The sequence below is a fragment of the Tenebrio molitor genome, chromosome 5, assembly GCF_963966145.1.
Source record: "Tenebrio molitor chromosome 5, icTenMoli1.1, whole genome shotgun sequence".
NCBI lineage: Eukaryota > Metazoa > Arthropoda > Insecta > Coleoptera > Tenebrionidae > Tenebrio > Tenebrio molitor.
In genome coordinates, this window is record NC_091050.1 from 25263556 (window position 1) to 25276846 (window position 13291).

Below are 13291 nucleotides of genomic sequence, written 5' to 3' on the forward strand. Positions count from 1 at the left end.
ATTTTACCTTTAACTTCAAATAAGCCTACCAAAATAATAATTATTTTCCTAATTGTTATCATGTTATACAAGGTGCTTAAAAAATGGAGAAACAACGCCATTGTGCACTATTCAGAGACGCCTTCTGAGCATGGGAAAAATATTTATAAAATTCCATCTCGTGATTCTTTAAAGATATGGAGGTATTTATTATTAACCAATTCTTAATATTTCAACAACTTTTGTAGTGAAAGACATTTAAAATGATGTGCAACAATAATTTTTATTTAAAATCAATAAATATGTAGTACCTTTACATCAGGTTTTATTTTTCATGTTTTGCACAAAAATCATAAAACTGATCTGGCAACTAAGCTATTAATTCGGTAAGTAATTGCATTTAGTTTCCTACCTATGAATTTACTTTGACTTATTGTTTATTATTAAGTTGACAATTTTTTTAAAACATTTTTCTAGTACTCTGCGGGTGTTCCTGAATCGTCTGGTATAGCGTTGTTTCGTAATTTTTTAAGCACCCTGTATACAGTGTGGTGATAAAGTAAGGAACAAAATTCATCTGATATCGGTCGGATAGGTCGATTTTATTTCGAAAAATGCCAACATGAGACGTGCAATTTGTTTAAATAACGTCATTGATTTTTGCGCAATGACGTCATAACCAATTTTTTTAAATGACAACCACCACTTTTTTCTTCTCTTTCTCATAGACCTTTCTACTAGCTAAACGATGAATGAAAAAATTGTTACCTTACATAACAATTTTTTTGAGAAAATCACAAATTTTACTTCAAATATTTAATTTCCCAAATTTCTCATTTCTCAAAACAAATAGATGTTGCTTTAGTATATTTGTGAGGACTTTAGTGCATCAGTGCGATTTATTCTTTTCGCACGGTTCCAACCAGATGCAAATCATCTAAAATATGTAAAAAAAAAAATAAGAACCAATTATAAATTCCTTATTAAGAAGAAACATAACACATGACCATGGTTTTAAACTTTGGGTTGAGAAGTGAAGACTACCACAAAATGAATAATTGCAAAAGATGTTTAAGACAAAGATTAATAACACCTAAATTTACATGGCAGGAAATGATAAGGAATTTTTTTGTGTACTCAATGGAAAATAGTCATTTTACTAGGTATAAATCAATAAAGAAAAGTGCCACTTTACTGGTTAGCAACACTTTACTCATTAGCAACGCAGTAACACATTTTTTTAAACGATTTATTTTGGCAAGTATTAATGTTAATGGTACATACAGTTGGTTAAATTGTGAAACAAAAATCCACATGAAGTATCAATGGAAAGGAAGTCCTTCGTTAATGTGTTGACCGAAGTGTTGACGCTTGAAGTTGACGAAATGTTCTCTTGATTCAGACCGTTGCAAATATTCTTTGAAATTTGAATTTTGTTCTGAATGAGCAGCAAGTGTAAAATATATTTTAAAAGTTATGCAATTATTACCTTTTCTAAAAAAAAAAAATGCCAACATAATATTTTTATTCACAGTTTTCAAACTTTTTGAGCTCTCCAACTGAAAAACATCTCGTAACATTTGATATACTCGTACATACTTGTCTCTCGGCTTCGTAGATAGTAAATTTGAAGTCGCTTCTTGTGCTGCTGCTGATATTTTAGTAGAATCTTCGAGCAAAGCTTCATCTGACAGGTTAATATTTTTCACAATAATTTTATTTGTTTACTCGTAACTACGCGTGTTTTACAAAAACAAAACATTGTAAAGCAAGAAATTTGTGTAAAAAATTACTTTTTCATTCAAACCTTTCCATTAAGTACACAAAAATATAGCATGTTCAACTCGTAAGAAAACTGAAGGTTTACTAGCTCGTGAAAATGTAATCTACTCTCTATCGCTCGTGAATCACACTTTTTTTACTAACTAATAAACCTTCACTTTTCTTTACTTGTAAAAGAATTTACTATTATCATCGCGCTTAAATTATTCCTAGTTGCGTCGTTTATGTAGAAACTATCACTAAAAGTTTGCAATATTATACTTATACAGGGCAAGTCACGTAAGGTTTATTTCTGAATTTATTTTGGACGCAACCAAAAATACTAATTACGCTGACCACTTGATACCGTTTATAATGTGTTTTAATTTAGTAATCAACGTATTATAGGTACGTAATTTGGCTAAAAATGTCAAAATGACAGTTGATGAATTTAATTTTTGATTTAATTATTCAGAACAGGAAAACGTCATTTTGACATTTTTAGTCAAAATTACATACCTACCTTGATTACTAAATTAAATCACATTATAAACGGTATCAAGGAGTCAGCGTCATCACTATTTTTGGTTGCGTACAAAATAAATTCAGAAATAAACCTTATGTGACTTGCGCTGTACAACATCAATTATAACTTTTTGACAAAATTAGCAGCTTTTCTTCCTTTAAACTATCCACTATCGTCCCTTCTATGAAAATTCACCACGTACTTACATGCAATTCGCCATATCATAACCCAGCCTCGTTCATTACTGCTCGCTTTCCCGTAGTACTCATAACCGATTATAGTGGCATTTATGGGGATGGATTCCAATAATTTATCTTTTAGATCCCGCGTTTGATTTCCTTCTTTGTAATACATTCTGTGCGATTCTGATTTTCGTCTAATTCAAGATTGCTAAGTAACAACATTGTTATCTCTGCAATGTTGTAACAATGTCGATAACCATTTTATGATTTTCTCCTATACTACGCACAAAATTTGAGCAATAATTGTCTTTGCCGCGGTCCATCATGAACAACGTTATTTAACAAGCGTCGCGCATGCGCAGTTTGCTTAGCTAGTGGATGTTGCTCAAGTCAAACGTCAAACCCGCAGCAATTAATTTATAAATTGATTCTTGCCGTTCTTCTGCTGACGTTAAAAAAAAGAAGACCAATAATTTCCAACAAATGGAAATTATGGTCCAAACGTTGAAGAATATTTTAGTAATTTTTAATTAATTTTAATTTCTTATCAATTTATATTCTAATCTCAATCTAGCCTTGAAAGCACAACAAAACTTCGTAATAGCAAAAAAAGTACACATTATTCAATTATTGGACCTACATATGTTTACACTTACTGATTCCTAGCATTTTCCACATTATTTTGAAAATGCAAAAGAAAATTTGCTGCAACCAAGTCCATCTTTCAAATTAGCAAGATGATTTGTCACACGTTTGTATAACAATCTTCGGATCTTCATAATCATGATTGTTAGAAAAATGGTTATAGTATTGCCGTTATAACTTTTTATCTGCTCCGCCCACTAAAATTGACCAATCAGAATCAAAGCCAGATTCAATCTGTACAACTTTTCATCACATTTGCCACGTAAAAAAGTTAAGGTTAGAATTTTGCTGTCAAATCCACAATTATTGTTTTAGGTTCTAAAAAATAAAATGTCATTAAGACAATTCGAATGTCAGAAATTTTTACTATGTAAATCAAATCGTCTTAACAACCTATTTGATTGGTAACTAAGAAAATGAAATGGGCGGGGCAAATAAAATGTTACCTTGTCCTTAGTATAGTAAAATGGCAAACTAGAGTATGTTTTTTTTAAGAACGAAGTAGGTGGCATCAGCATCGGCAGCCCCATTTACACAATACAATTCCTAGTTGCCTATAGTAGAGAGGTAATTTTAAAAACGAAGAAAATTTCAATGTTATTTGTTTTTTGGCTATTTATTATAAATTATTGTCTACAAATTCAATTAAGAACAAGAACAACATTCGAAAAATCTTACGTTTACTTGAAAATAAAACAAGAACATAAAAAAGTACCCTTAAACTTTCTTTTGAAATACATAATAAACTAAACAGCAACCTAATCCTTTGTTACAAATGCAGTGAAAACTTGCATTCATTAGAAGTGGTCGAAGATAATAATCTACAACTTATTCAGTGGAAAAATACACCATCAAGTTGAATTACCTACGTAATCAGTAAGGACATCGTTCTCGGTCGAAACATCTCCTGTTTCTAATTCCCACTCAAGATCATCTGATTCGTCACTCGAGCCTGTGTTGACGGTGAATTCCAATTCCATTTCGTCTGCAATATTATCTAATTGATACATGTCCTCTTCTTGACGAAGTACATGACCTATCATGACCTATGCAATTTTGCCACTTTTGGGCTGTTACCTACCTCTGCCAGACCTTCATCAAAAAGGATTTTGCGATTCCTTTTCCTTGGTGGCGATTTCACTGCATGAGTTTCTTCCATTTCCTTAATGGTTTGCCAAACCAATGTCAGACCAATTCCCGCTGCTTCAGACACCCTTTTTACCATTTCTGTTTTGGGGAGCGCTTCATTCTGCTCTCTAAATTTCGTGTAGATATTATGTATCATTATTTTCTGACCACTACTAACTGGCCTTCCCCTCGATTTTTGTTTACAACAGCACCAGGTTGTTGTTCTGCCATTATGCTACACCAAAATGCTGAAATCGTGCACCAACAAACGACACTTTAACTTTCTGCACGAGAATTTGACGGTGACGCAAAAATTATGACATATTTCACAAATAATGTCAAAGATTAGATATTTTAAAAAATAATTTGGTAATTATAGTTCAATGTAAATAAGGCTTGTCACGTGGTGCAGAATAGAGTAATCTGATTTGTCAATTTTAGTCCCTATCTCCCGCAATGCTTCGTTCTTAAAAAAAAATAAACTATAGAATAGCATTTTTTGACAAGACTCTTTATACAGGGAATGGCAGGACTGACGCCCCACAGAAGACTGGCAAATTCGTGGGATTACGCTGAAACGTAAATTAAAAACTATATTTTTTTACTCTCAAAATAAGCGAGAAAAGACATTGCGAAATTGACCAATCAGACGAGAATACCATCGAGGACTTAATTGGTCGCTACGCAATCGAATATTATCGAACCGCGCGAAACTTTTTATAATCAAATGGTCCACTGCTTTTTTTGACAGATGTTTGTGTCATCTTGACAATTTAAACATTTTAATTTGTCATTGTGTTTTCTCAAGATCTGAAATCGTGTTGCAAAACTCTGCCGAAATGTATTCAGCTGCCGATTATGTTGAGATGTTGATTATCTTTGGTGAATGCGGACGGAAAGCTAGGGAGGCAGCAAGAATTTTCTCTGATCGTTTTCCTGACCGACCTTCTCCTGATCAAAAAACAATTTTGAGAGTACTTGCTGGGGCTCAAGAAACAGGGAAAGTTTTGCCGAATCGAAATGAAATTGGCGGAGGTGCACGAATCGCACGGACCTTGGCTAATGAAGAGGCAATACTGAATATCGTTGAAGAAGATGGAACTAGGAGTATAAGAGAAATTGCCCAAGAGGTAGATATCTCCAGCAGATCGGTACATCGCGTTTTGAATGAGAACATACTTCATCCTTTCCACTATACTCGGGTGCAACATCCAGAAGATTACCCTGCTCGAAGAAATGTTTGTGTTTGGTTGCTTAATAAAGCGGCAGAAGATGAAAATTTTATTTCACGGATCTTGTTTTCGGACGAATCAAGTTTTAGTCGGCAGGGATGTTTCAACCATCGAAATTTGCATGTCTGGTCGTACGATAATCCAAGGACTACTTATCCACGTACATTTCAGCGTCGATTTTCCGTAAATTTGTAGTCAGGACTAGTGGAAGATTCAGTGGTAAGTCAAGATTTTAAAAAATAAAATATTATTTGCTTTCGTTCTATTAAACTCGCTTCTTTTTAGAACCACCATTTGTTGTTTGCTTTACGACTTCCGCCCAATAATAAATTTGTATTAATAGTTGCGGGCTATACGATGACAACTTTTATTAAATTTATTGACATTATTCTTAACCTACATTTTTTGGCAGTGCAATAATGTGCTAAATTTGACAATAAAATACAGTCGACCAGATATTTTGAGTAGAATGATAATATTTTTGGAAACCAAGCAACGCCCTCATTCATTCTGTTCTCCCCTAGTTTTTCCGAGCTTGACTAACGGAAAAAGCAGAAAGAAAAAAGAATCAGTCTTTCCAGTAATGTTATTGCTGTCGGCACAAGTCAGTTTCCTCTGGGGCGTGAGTTGTGCCACACCCTGTATAACCAGAAAATTAGTGCGATTCTGTTTCAAAATTTAGCAATATTGTTATTGAACAACATTGATTTTGCATAGATCCAACCAATCAACAGCTTCATATCATAGCAACTACAACCTTGTTATGTAGCAATATTGGTAAATTTTAAAACAGAATCGCACTAAATGTTGACATAACTATTTCTGGTATTGCTAAGGGATAACCATGTTGAATTGGAATCGCATCGATTGTCTGGTTTTTGAAGTGTGTATAGAGTACGTGCTATTTGCAAGAATTCTTTCTTTTTCGTGTCTTTGAAAAAATTTCAAGATTTCGTTGTGATCGGCATTGTCTCTTGAGAATGCAAATATTCTTAAACATACGTACACGCCACTTCAACCGCCATTCTATTTTTATAATTAGTATCTACACAACCAACAACACAACATATCAAATTCATAACGCCAGCATCTATGGAGAATAGAATTATAGAAATATACAAAGTGAATTCTACGCAAATAAGCGTTCAATGGCATGGGCGTAGAGAATTTGTGATCTCAAACGCTACTTTGTTTAGACTTTGGAATTGTAATTGTAATTGTGCATTTTATTATTATTATCTGATAAACATGAGCAACATTTTTCGTAAGAATAGGCAATTTACCAGCTTTATTGCCAAACGCGTCGCCACTGGTAAACAGATTTTTCGCATTCGGATTTATATTAGGAATCTGTTCAACATTATTTTTAATATTGATTCTTTCCAAATTCACATTATCGAAAACTACCATTGATTTGATAAAATTATCGTTTCGTTCAGCTTTGGAAAATGCAATATAAACCGTAGAAATCTTATTTTAATTATTCACAATGCGCCAGCTTCCACTTCCAGAAGACCATAAATTACTACGGTAACAATTAATTACTTTACACCCGCAAGGAAAATGAAATTCGCTAACTAATAATGATGACAACATTTTTTCAGTTATTAATGAAGGTTTTACTACTGGAGCTATAAAGTAAGCGGATCAGATATTTCATAATCAAATTTGCTGTGAAATATATTTTTTTCACGATTTTTACGTAATTCAATACGAATTCTTCCATTCAGTCCTTTGTTAAAATCACGTACAATTCGAAATATTTTAGATAAAGCAATAAACTTTTTGAGAGCTTTTCAATATTTTGAGCCTATCTAAGAAGCCCTCGTATCCCACCTCCACCCGGCGGCACGGCAATTTTGCCGGAGTACATACACTATTACGGATAATACTATCAAGTAATAGTGCAGTGCTTATCAACATAATTACCGGCGTCTCGCCTCCGCATTTTGACTTTTTTGTGTTTTATGTTCTGTGTCAATGTTAAGGAATTTCCTCACGATGTGACATGAGTATAATAATATACCTTTTTGAATTTCAACCACCAATGTGTTCTCTAAGTCCAAAATTTTTAAATTTTTAAAAAGAGATTGGGGTACTATTCCTATTGCTGAAATTATAAATGGTAAAATCGAAATTTTTTCTAAACACCAAAGATTTCTCATAGCAACGGATGTTCTAAATATTTATTAATTTTTGTATTATATGTCTGTGTTATATTGTGTGAATTTGGAACAGCTATATCTAAAAGATATGCTTGCTTTTGTTGTTTATTTAAAATAATAATGTCTGGTCTGTTATGCTGAATGTGAATGTCAGTTAAAACTGTCCGATCAAAATATAATTTTTGTTCGACACTGTCAGAATTTGAGAATTTTTTCCTGTGTGAACGGATTTTGATAAATTTGACAACTTGTCAAAACGAAACGTCAAGCTAATTTTAAAGATTTTTAGCGATTTGGAGCCTTTAAGGGGCTCGTCAAACAAAAAAACGTTGTATTCAACTCGTTCTTGTGTAATTTGGGCTTTTTTTGGCACTCGTTTTAAATTGGTCCACTCATGACAAAAAAAGCCAAAATTACACACGAACTCGTTAAATAAATAACTATTTGTAATTGTCATTTTCTAAACAACTTTCTGGTTTATAAATGTAATGTGGTTGTGTATCCTTTAATAAATTGAATTTAACTGCTAAATTCATGTGTATAATTTTTGCGAATATATCATGACGTTTTTTATATTCGCTTTTAGCCAAAACGGTGCAAGAAGAAATGATATGTTCAATGGTTTCCCCTTCAGTTCCGCAAATCCTACATTTATCAATGATCGATTGTAAACCGCATATGTGTTTTTTATAATTTCTTGTATTTATAACACGATCTTGTATTGCAAATATAAAACCCTCAGTCTCAGGATGAATATTTGATTTTTTAAGCCATGCATGAGAAGCTTGAATATTAATTTCTGGCTGTTCTAGCTCTTTAAAATATCTCCCATGTAAAGACTTTTGTTTTATATTTGCTATAGTGTCAGGTATATTTGGCTCAACAATATCTGAAATTATATTATCACTTAAATTTAAAGGTGTGTAACCTTTATCCGCTGAAACCAAAGCATTAAAAAAGTGTTATCACGAGCTCTATTGAGAAAATTAAATTATTTAATTCACGATTATTTGTAATTTTTTAACAACCCGTCTACCTAATGCACGTGTACATGTAAATCTTTAAATTTTGCAACTTAATTTTGTACATCATATTTATATGTACGAGTTTGTATCTGCTGAATCTGTATCCGGATACCAATATAATTATGACGCTGAAGTATCCGATACTTTGCCTGAAATAGCAAATTAAAATATCTCGAAACTACCAACAGCAACCTAATCTACTTCGTCCATTAATACTTCATCATTTATTCCGTTGTTATAGGCAATATCATCAGTCTAGGCAGTTACGTCATCATTTGGTGAACAGTAATTTCACCTTCACAAAATTAAAGAAGCTAATATTTGCCAATAAAGTAAATTATAAAAGCTTCAATTATGTTGGCACAATCAAAAGAGTTGCCGTGTATATTTTTCATTTTCAATTTTGCAACAACCGGTTGTTCCAGGGTGATGACGTAACTGCCTTAACTGATGATATTACCTATACTTATTGTTATTTAGAGATGATTGAATAATTTGAATAATTGTTTGAATTGTTTTTGTATTTTAGGAAACAAAAATATAAGCACCTGTTAATGTTTCTATGTACTTGTATGATGCGTTCAAATGAGTGGGCGTTGAAAAAAGTAAACCATTTGGAGCAGAATGACATTTGTTTATGTTTAATCGGTACATAATTGAACATGTTTGTTTTTAGCAAAGGTGTCCTTAGATATTTGCTCCGAGAATTAGGAATCGTTAGTTATTCTATTTTTAATGTAAAACATTGCAAAGAAGCTGTCAACATGCTTGAATTACAACTGTCAATTTACACTTTAGAAAGGCATAACAATTGACGTAGAAATCGTCTTCCCAGCCCAGGATTTCATTTGAACGCCCGATAGTTACAAGCGTATAGTCGTTTTCAATGACATCCGTGCTGTCAATATGACAGTATGTTGGCATCACTTGCTATTTCAGTTTAGTAATTTTGAATTTCCTAATTTGGCAATTTACCTTGACGCGGCAAATTGACAAATTCAAATGATTATTATCCATGATTTCCGACAAATCAAAGAAAATATGTAGTCTGATTCGGATTCCGAGAATGATTTAGTTTAACCATGTTTTACACTAAGTTGAAGATTGAGTTTTATTGTTTGTTGTTGCTGTTTCACGAAATATAAATTTTATTTTACCATAACCTCAATTTCTTTTTTTAACTAGGATTTGCTTATACTCTGAATACTGGTTATGAATTTGTGTGGACAATCTGCTACAACATAATAAAAATGAGACTGAGAGCACGAAGGTCGTTGAAAACGACTATATATTGTTTCATTTCTTTCACATTGCATTACTTTCATAGTAATCATAATGTTTAGTTGATTCATCGATTATGGGAACTTTATTAATACATACACCATAAACTGTCCCGAAGTCTTTGATACCGTCATTGTGAGGCTCGCTGAATTCAGTCCGTAACAATTTGCTTTGTTTGATTCCTTGGATAGAGACTTCTTATTTAACCCGTCACTTTCAATTTTCTTCCTTTCGTTTTAATATCGCGCGTTCAAATGAAATCCTGGGCTGAGTGGGCTGAGTAGGCGTTGGAAAAATTAAACCGCTTAGAACAGTGTAAAGTTTGAATTTCCCGCCGTTTGACACGAATGACATTTGTTTTTGTTTAGTCGGGATATAATTGGACATGTTTGTTTTCCGCAAAAGGTGTCCTTAGATATTTGCTTCGAGAATAGGAATCGTTAAGTTACTCTATTTTTAATGTAAAACATTGCAAAGAAAGAAAAAAAGAAAGGTTTTTTGGCTCTATACATTTTAGGTTAGCTGTCAACATGCTCCAATTAATCTACGCTTTAAAAAGTACAACAATTGACGGTTTCCAACGCCTTTCCAGCCCAGGATTTCATTTGAACGCGCGATACATACCTATGTAATAGGTTTTAGAATTTCTTCTTTGTGTGTAGAATTTTAAACTATTGGAGATACACATTGTATAATACTGACTTTATTATTTTTCAAGAATGACTTTAATGCTATATGAATACTCCAATGCTGGTGTAGCATATTTTTTTATAAATTGGAAAATTGGTCCCCCCTCTAATATCCCTGTGATATCTACATAATACCAAACCGACATTGTTTTGGAAATAATTATTTTCTATGAACAATAAGTACTATTGCGATCAATAAATTTTGGACACTAGTGTCATCGTGCTGTCATACATTCTAAAACGACCTTTATGTATTAATAACCTTAATTTTGATTGTTGTGTCAATTTTGAAAATGTGTGTTCGTCACACAAAATCATTATCCGTTCATTGAATAATATACTATTATTATGCACACATCTTTTTAAAGTTTATTTTGTAAGGGAAATACGAATATTAATTAAATCAGTATGATTAATTGGTAAATAGTTTGGATGTCTCTGTTAAATATGTTGTATTAAGTAATGAGCAACTAATTAAAATTTGATCAATTGTCTTGTAATACATATTTCCAATTTTTCTTGCATAATTTATTCACTGATTTTTTTAACAAATTCTAACAGTTCGTGCAATTTATTATTTCAAAAATCAGTTTCATAATTTTTGTCACGTGTAATCAATATCGAACAACTAAAGGAATAATTTACATCAAAATTAGATGGGGTTATTTCAACTACAAAAAAATTCTTGAACGTAATTATTTTACTTCCACCTTTTCTACTGAATGAATGAAACTAGACCACAGACTTTTTGTTTTTATTAAATTAATTTATTATGTTAAAAATTTACTAAATATAATGTTTTTACAATTGAAATAAAGTTCCGTCCTGCAGTGGAATAGTAGTTTATTTAACGAATTCGTGCGTAAATTGGTTTTTTTTTTGGCACTCGTGGTCCTTTAAAACGCTCGTTTCACTCGCGTTTTAAACTGACCCACTCATGCCAAAAAAAGCCAAATTTACACAGAACGAGTTGAATACAAGGTTTTTTCGTTCGACGAACCCCTTAAAGGCTCCAAATCGCCTAAAAATCTTAAAATCTTAAAATTAGCTTGACGTTTCGTTATGACAAGTTGTGACATTTATCAAAATCTGTTCACACAGGAGAAAATTCTCAAATTCTGACAGTGTCGAACAAAAAAATTTTTAAAGAAGTAATTTCAAAGCACAGTTGTATTCGTCTAAATAACTATTCTCTAAAATTTTTACTAGCTATTCTTTCACATGTATGTATATAATAGTCCGATACTCCAATAAGGCTTTTAATTTGTAAAAATAAGAGACTCATTAAAGTAGACTGTAATCAACATCTAATTAATTTATGTATAGTTATACCCAAGTTTATGTTCATTTTCTGCCGTTTTCACGCATTTTAATTTAAAGAACCACTTATTGAGAATACAGTTTATATTATAAAATTAATCGTCCTTGCAGCCTTAAACACAGAACTGATTTCGATGGAACTTTTACTGTGGTGATATGGGATACACAGTGTGGAAACCCTTAACTGGAATATAATTCGTTACTTGGACGTAGGCGAATTTTGTGAAATATTCCGAAACAAACCAATTATTGTTTTTCGTTGTTCACATTTTGGCGCATATGGCATATCTGCTCCCGGAAGTGCCCAACCACCCGTAACTTTTTTTCTAATGTAAGAGTATGTCAAATGAAACCTCGTTAGAAAGGCCATTTCTCAAGGAATACAACGCACTATTTGTTTCCTGAATATTTTCAAAGCCTACGTACTAAAATAGTTATTTGTACAACTATGTAGTTATGAAAATCATACTTTTTTTCACGAATTTGCAGATTGATTAACGAGATCAAATAAGTGAAAAAAGAGACTTTCATAACGTGTTGTACACACTACAAAAAAAATAGGTAAGTATGCTTTGACAATCATCTCCAAGGAGATGGAATAAAATGATGCAAAAAAGTACTACTTTCACTACGATTTTTCGTGTAAAAAAGTGCTACTTTCACTACGATTTTGCGTGTAAAAAAGTGTCACTTTCATTACGATATGCAAAAAAAAATAAAAACCAAAAGTTGAATTCTATTTAATGCAACAAATGTTCAAAATGGCACCGTTTCTTTCTTGGCAAATTGCAAATCGATAGTAACATGCATTTTACGTTTTGTAACATTTAATAATAATGTTTATTGGCCCAACAGTTCTGGAAGAACCAATTGCAGAGCAAAATGACAAAAATGAACATTAGTAGCAACCAAAATTGTCACATGAATTGAATTAATTAATTAAATTAACAGTAACAAGAAACCACTGAATGATACACAACCTAACTTTCCGGTGGGATTTGCCTAATTTCATGGCTAATACGTTGCTTAAGGTCATCAATATTGTTTTATTACATAGACCTTCCTCTTGAAATATCCCCATAAAAAAAGTCGAGGGGAGTAACATCCAGAGATTTTGCGGACCATTCAATTTGACCTCTTCTTCCAATCATCCATCGATTGGGAAAAACTTCGTCTAAATATCTACGAACGAGCACTGCATAATGGGGCGGAGTTCCGCCTTGTTAATACCATGTGCTTTCATCGGGTAAATCTGGATCTAACGGATTTAGAAATAAGACCGCTAACGCGGACATGAGATATCCTTGAAGCAACGTAAAATATGTTGCTCCATCAAAATTACCATCCAAGAATACGAG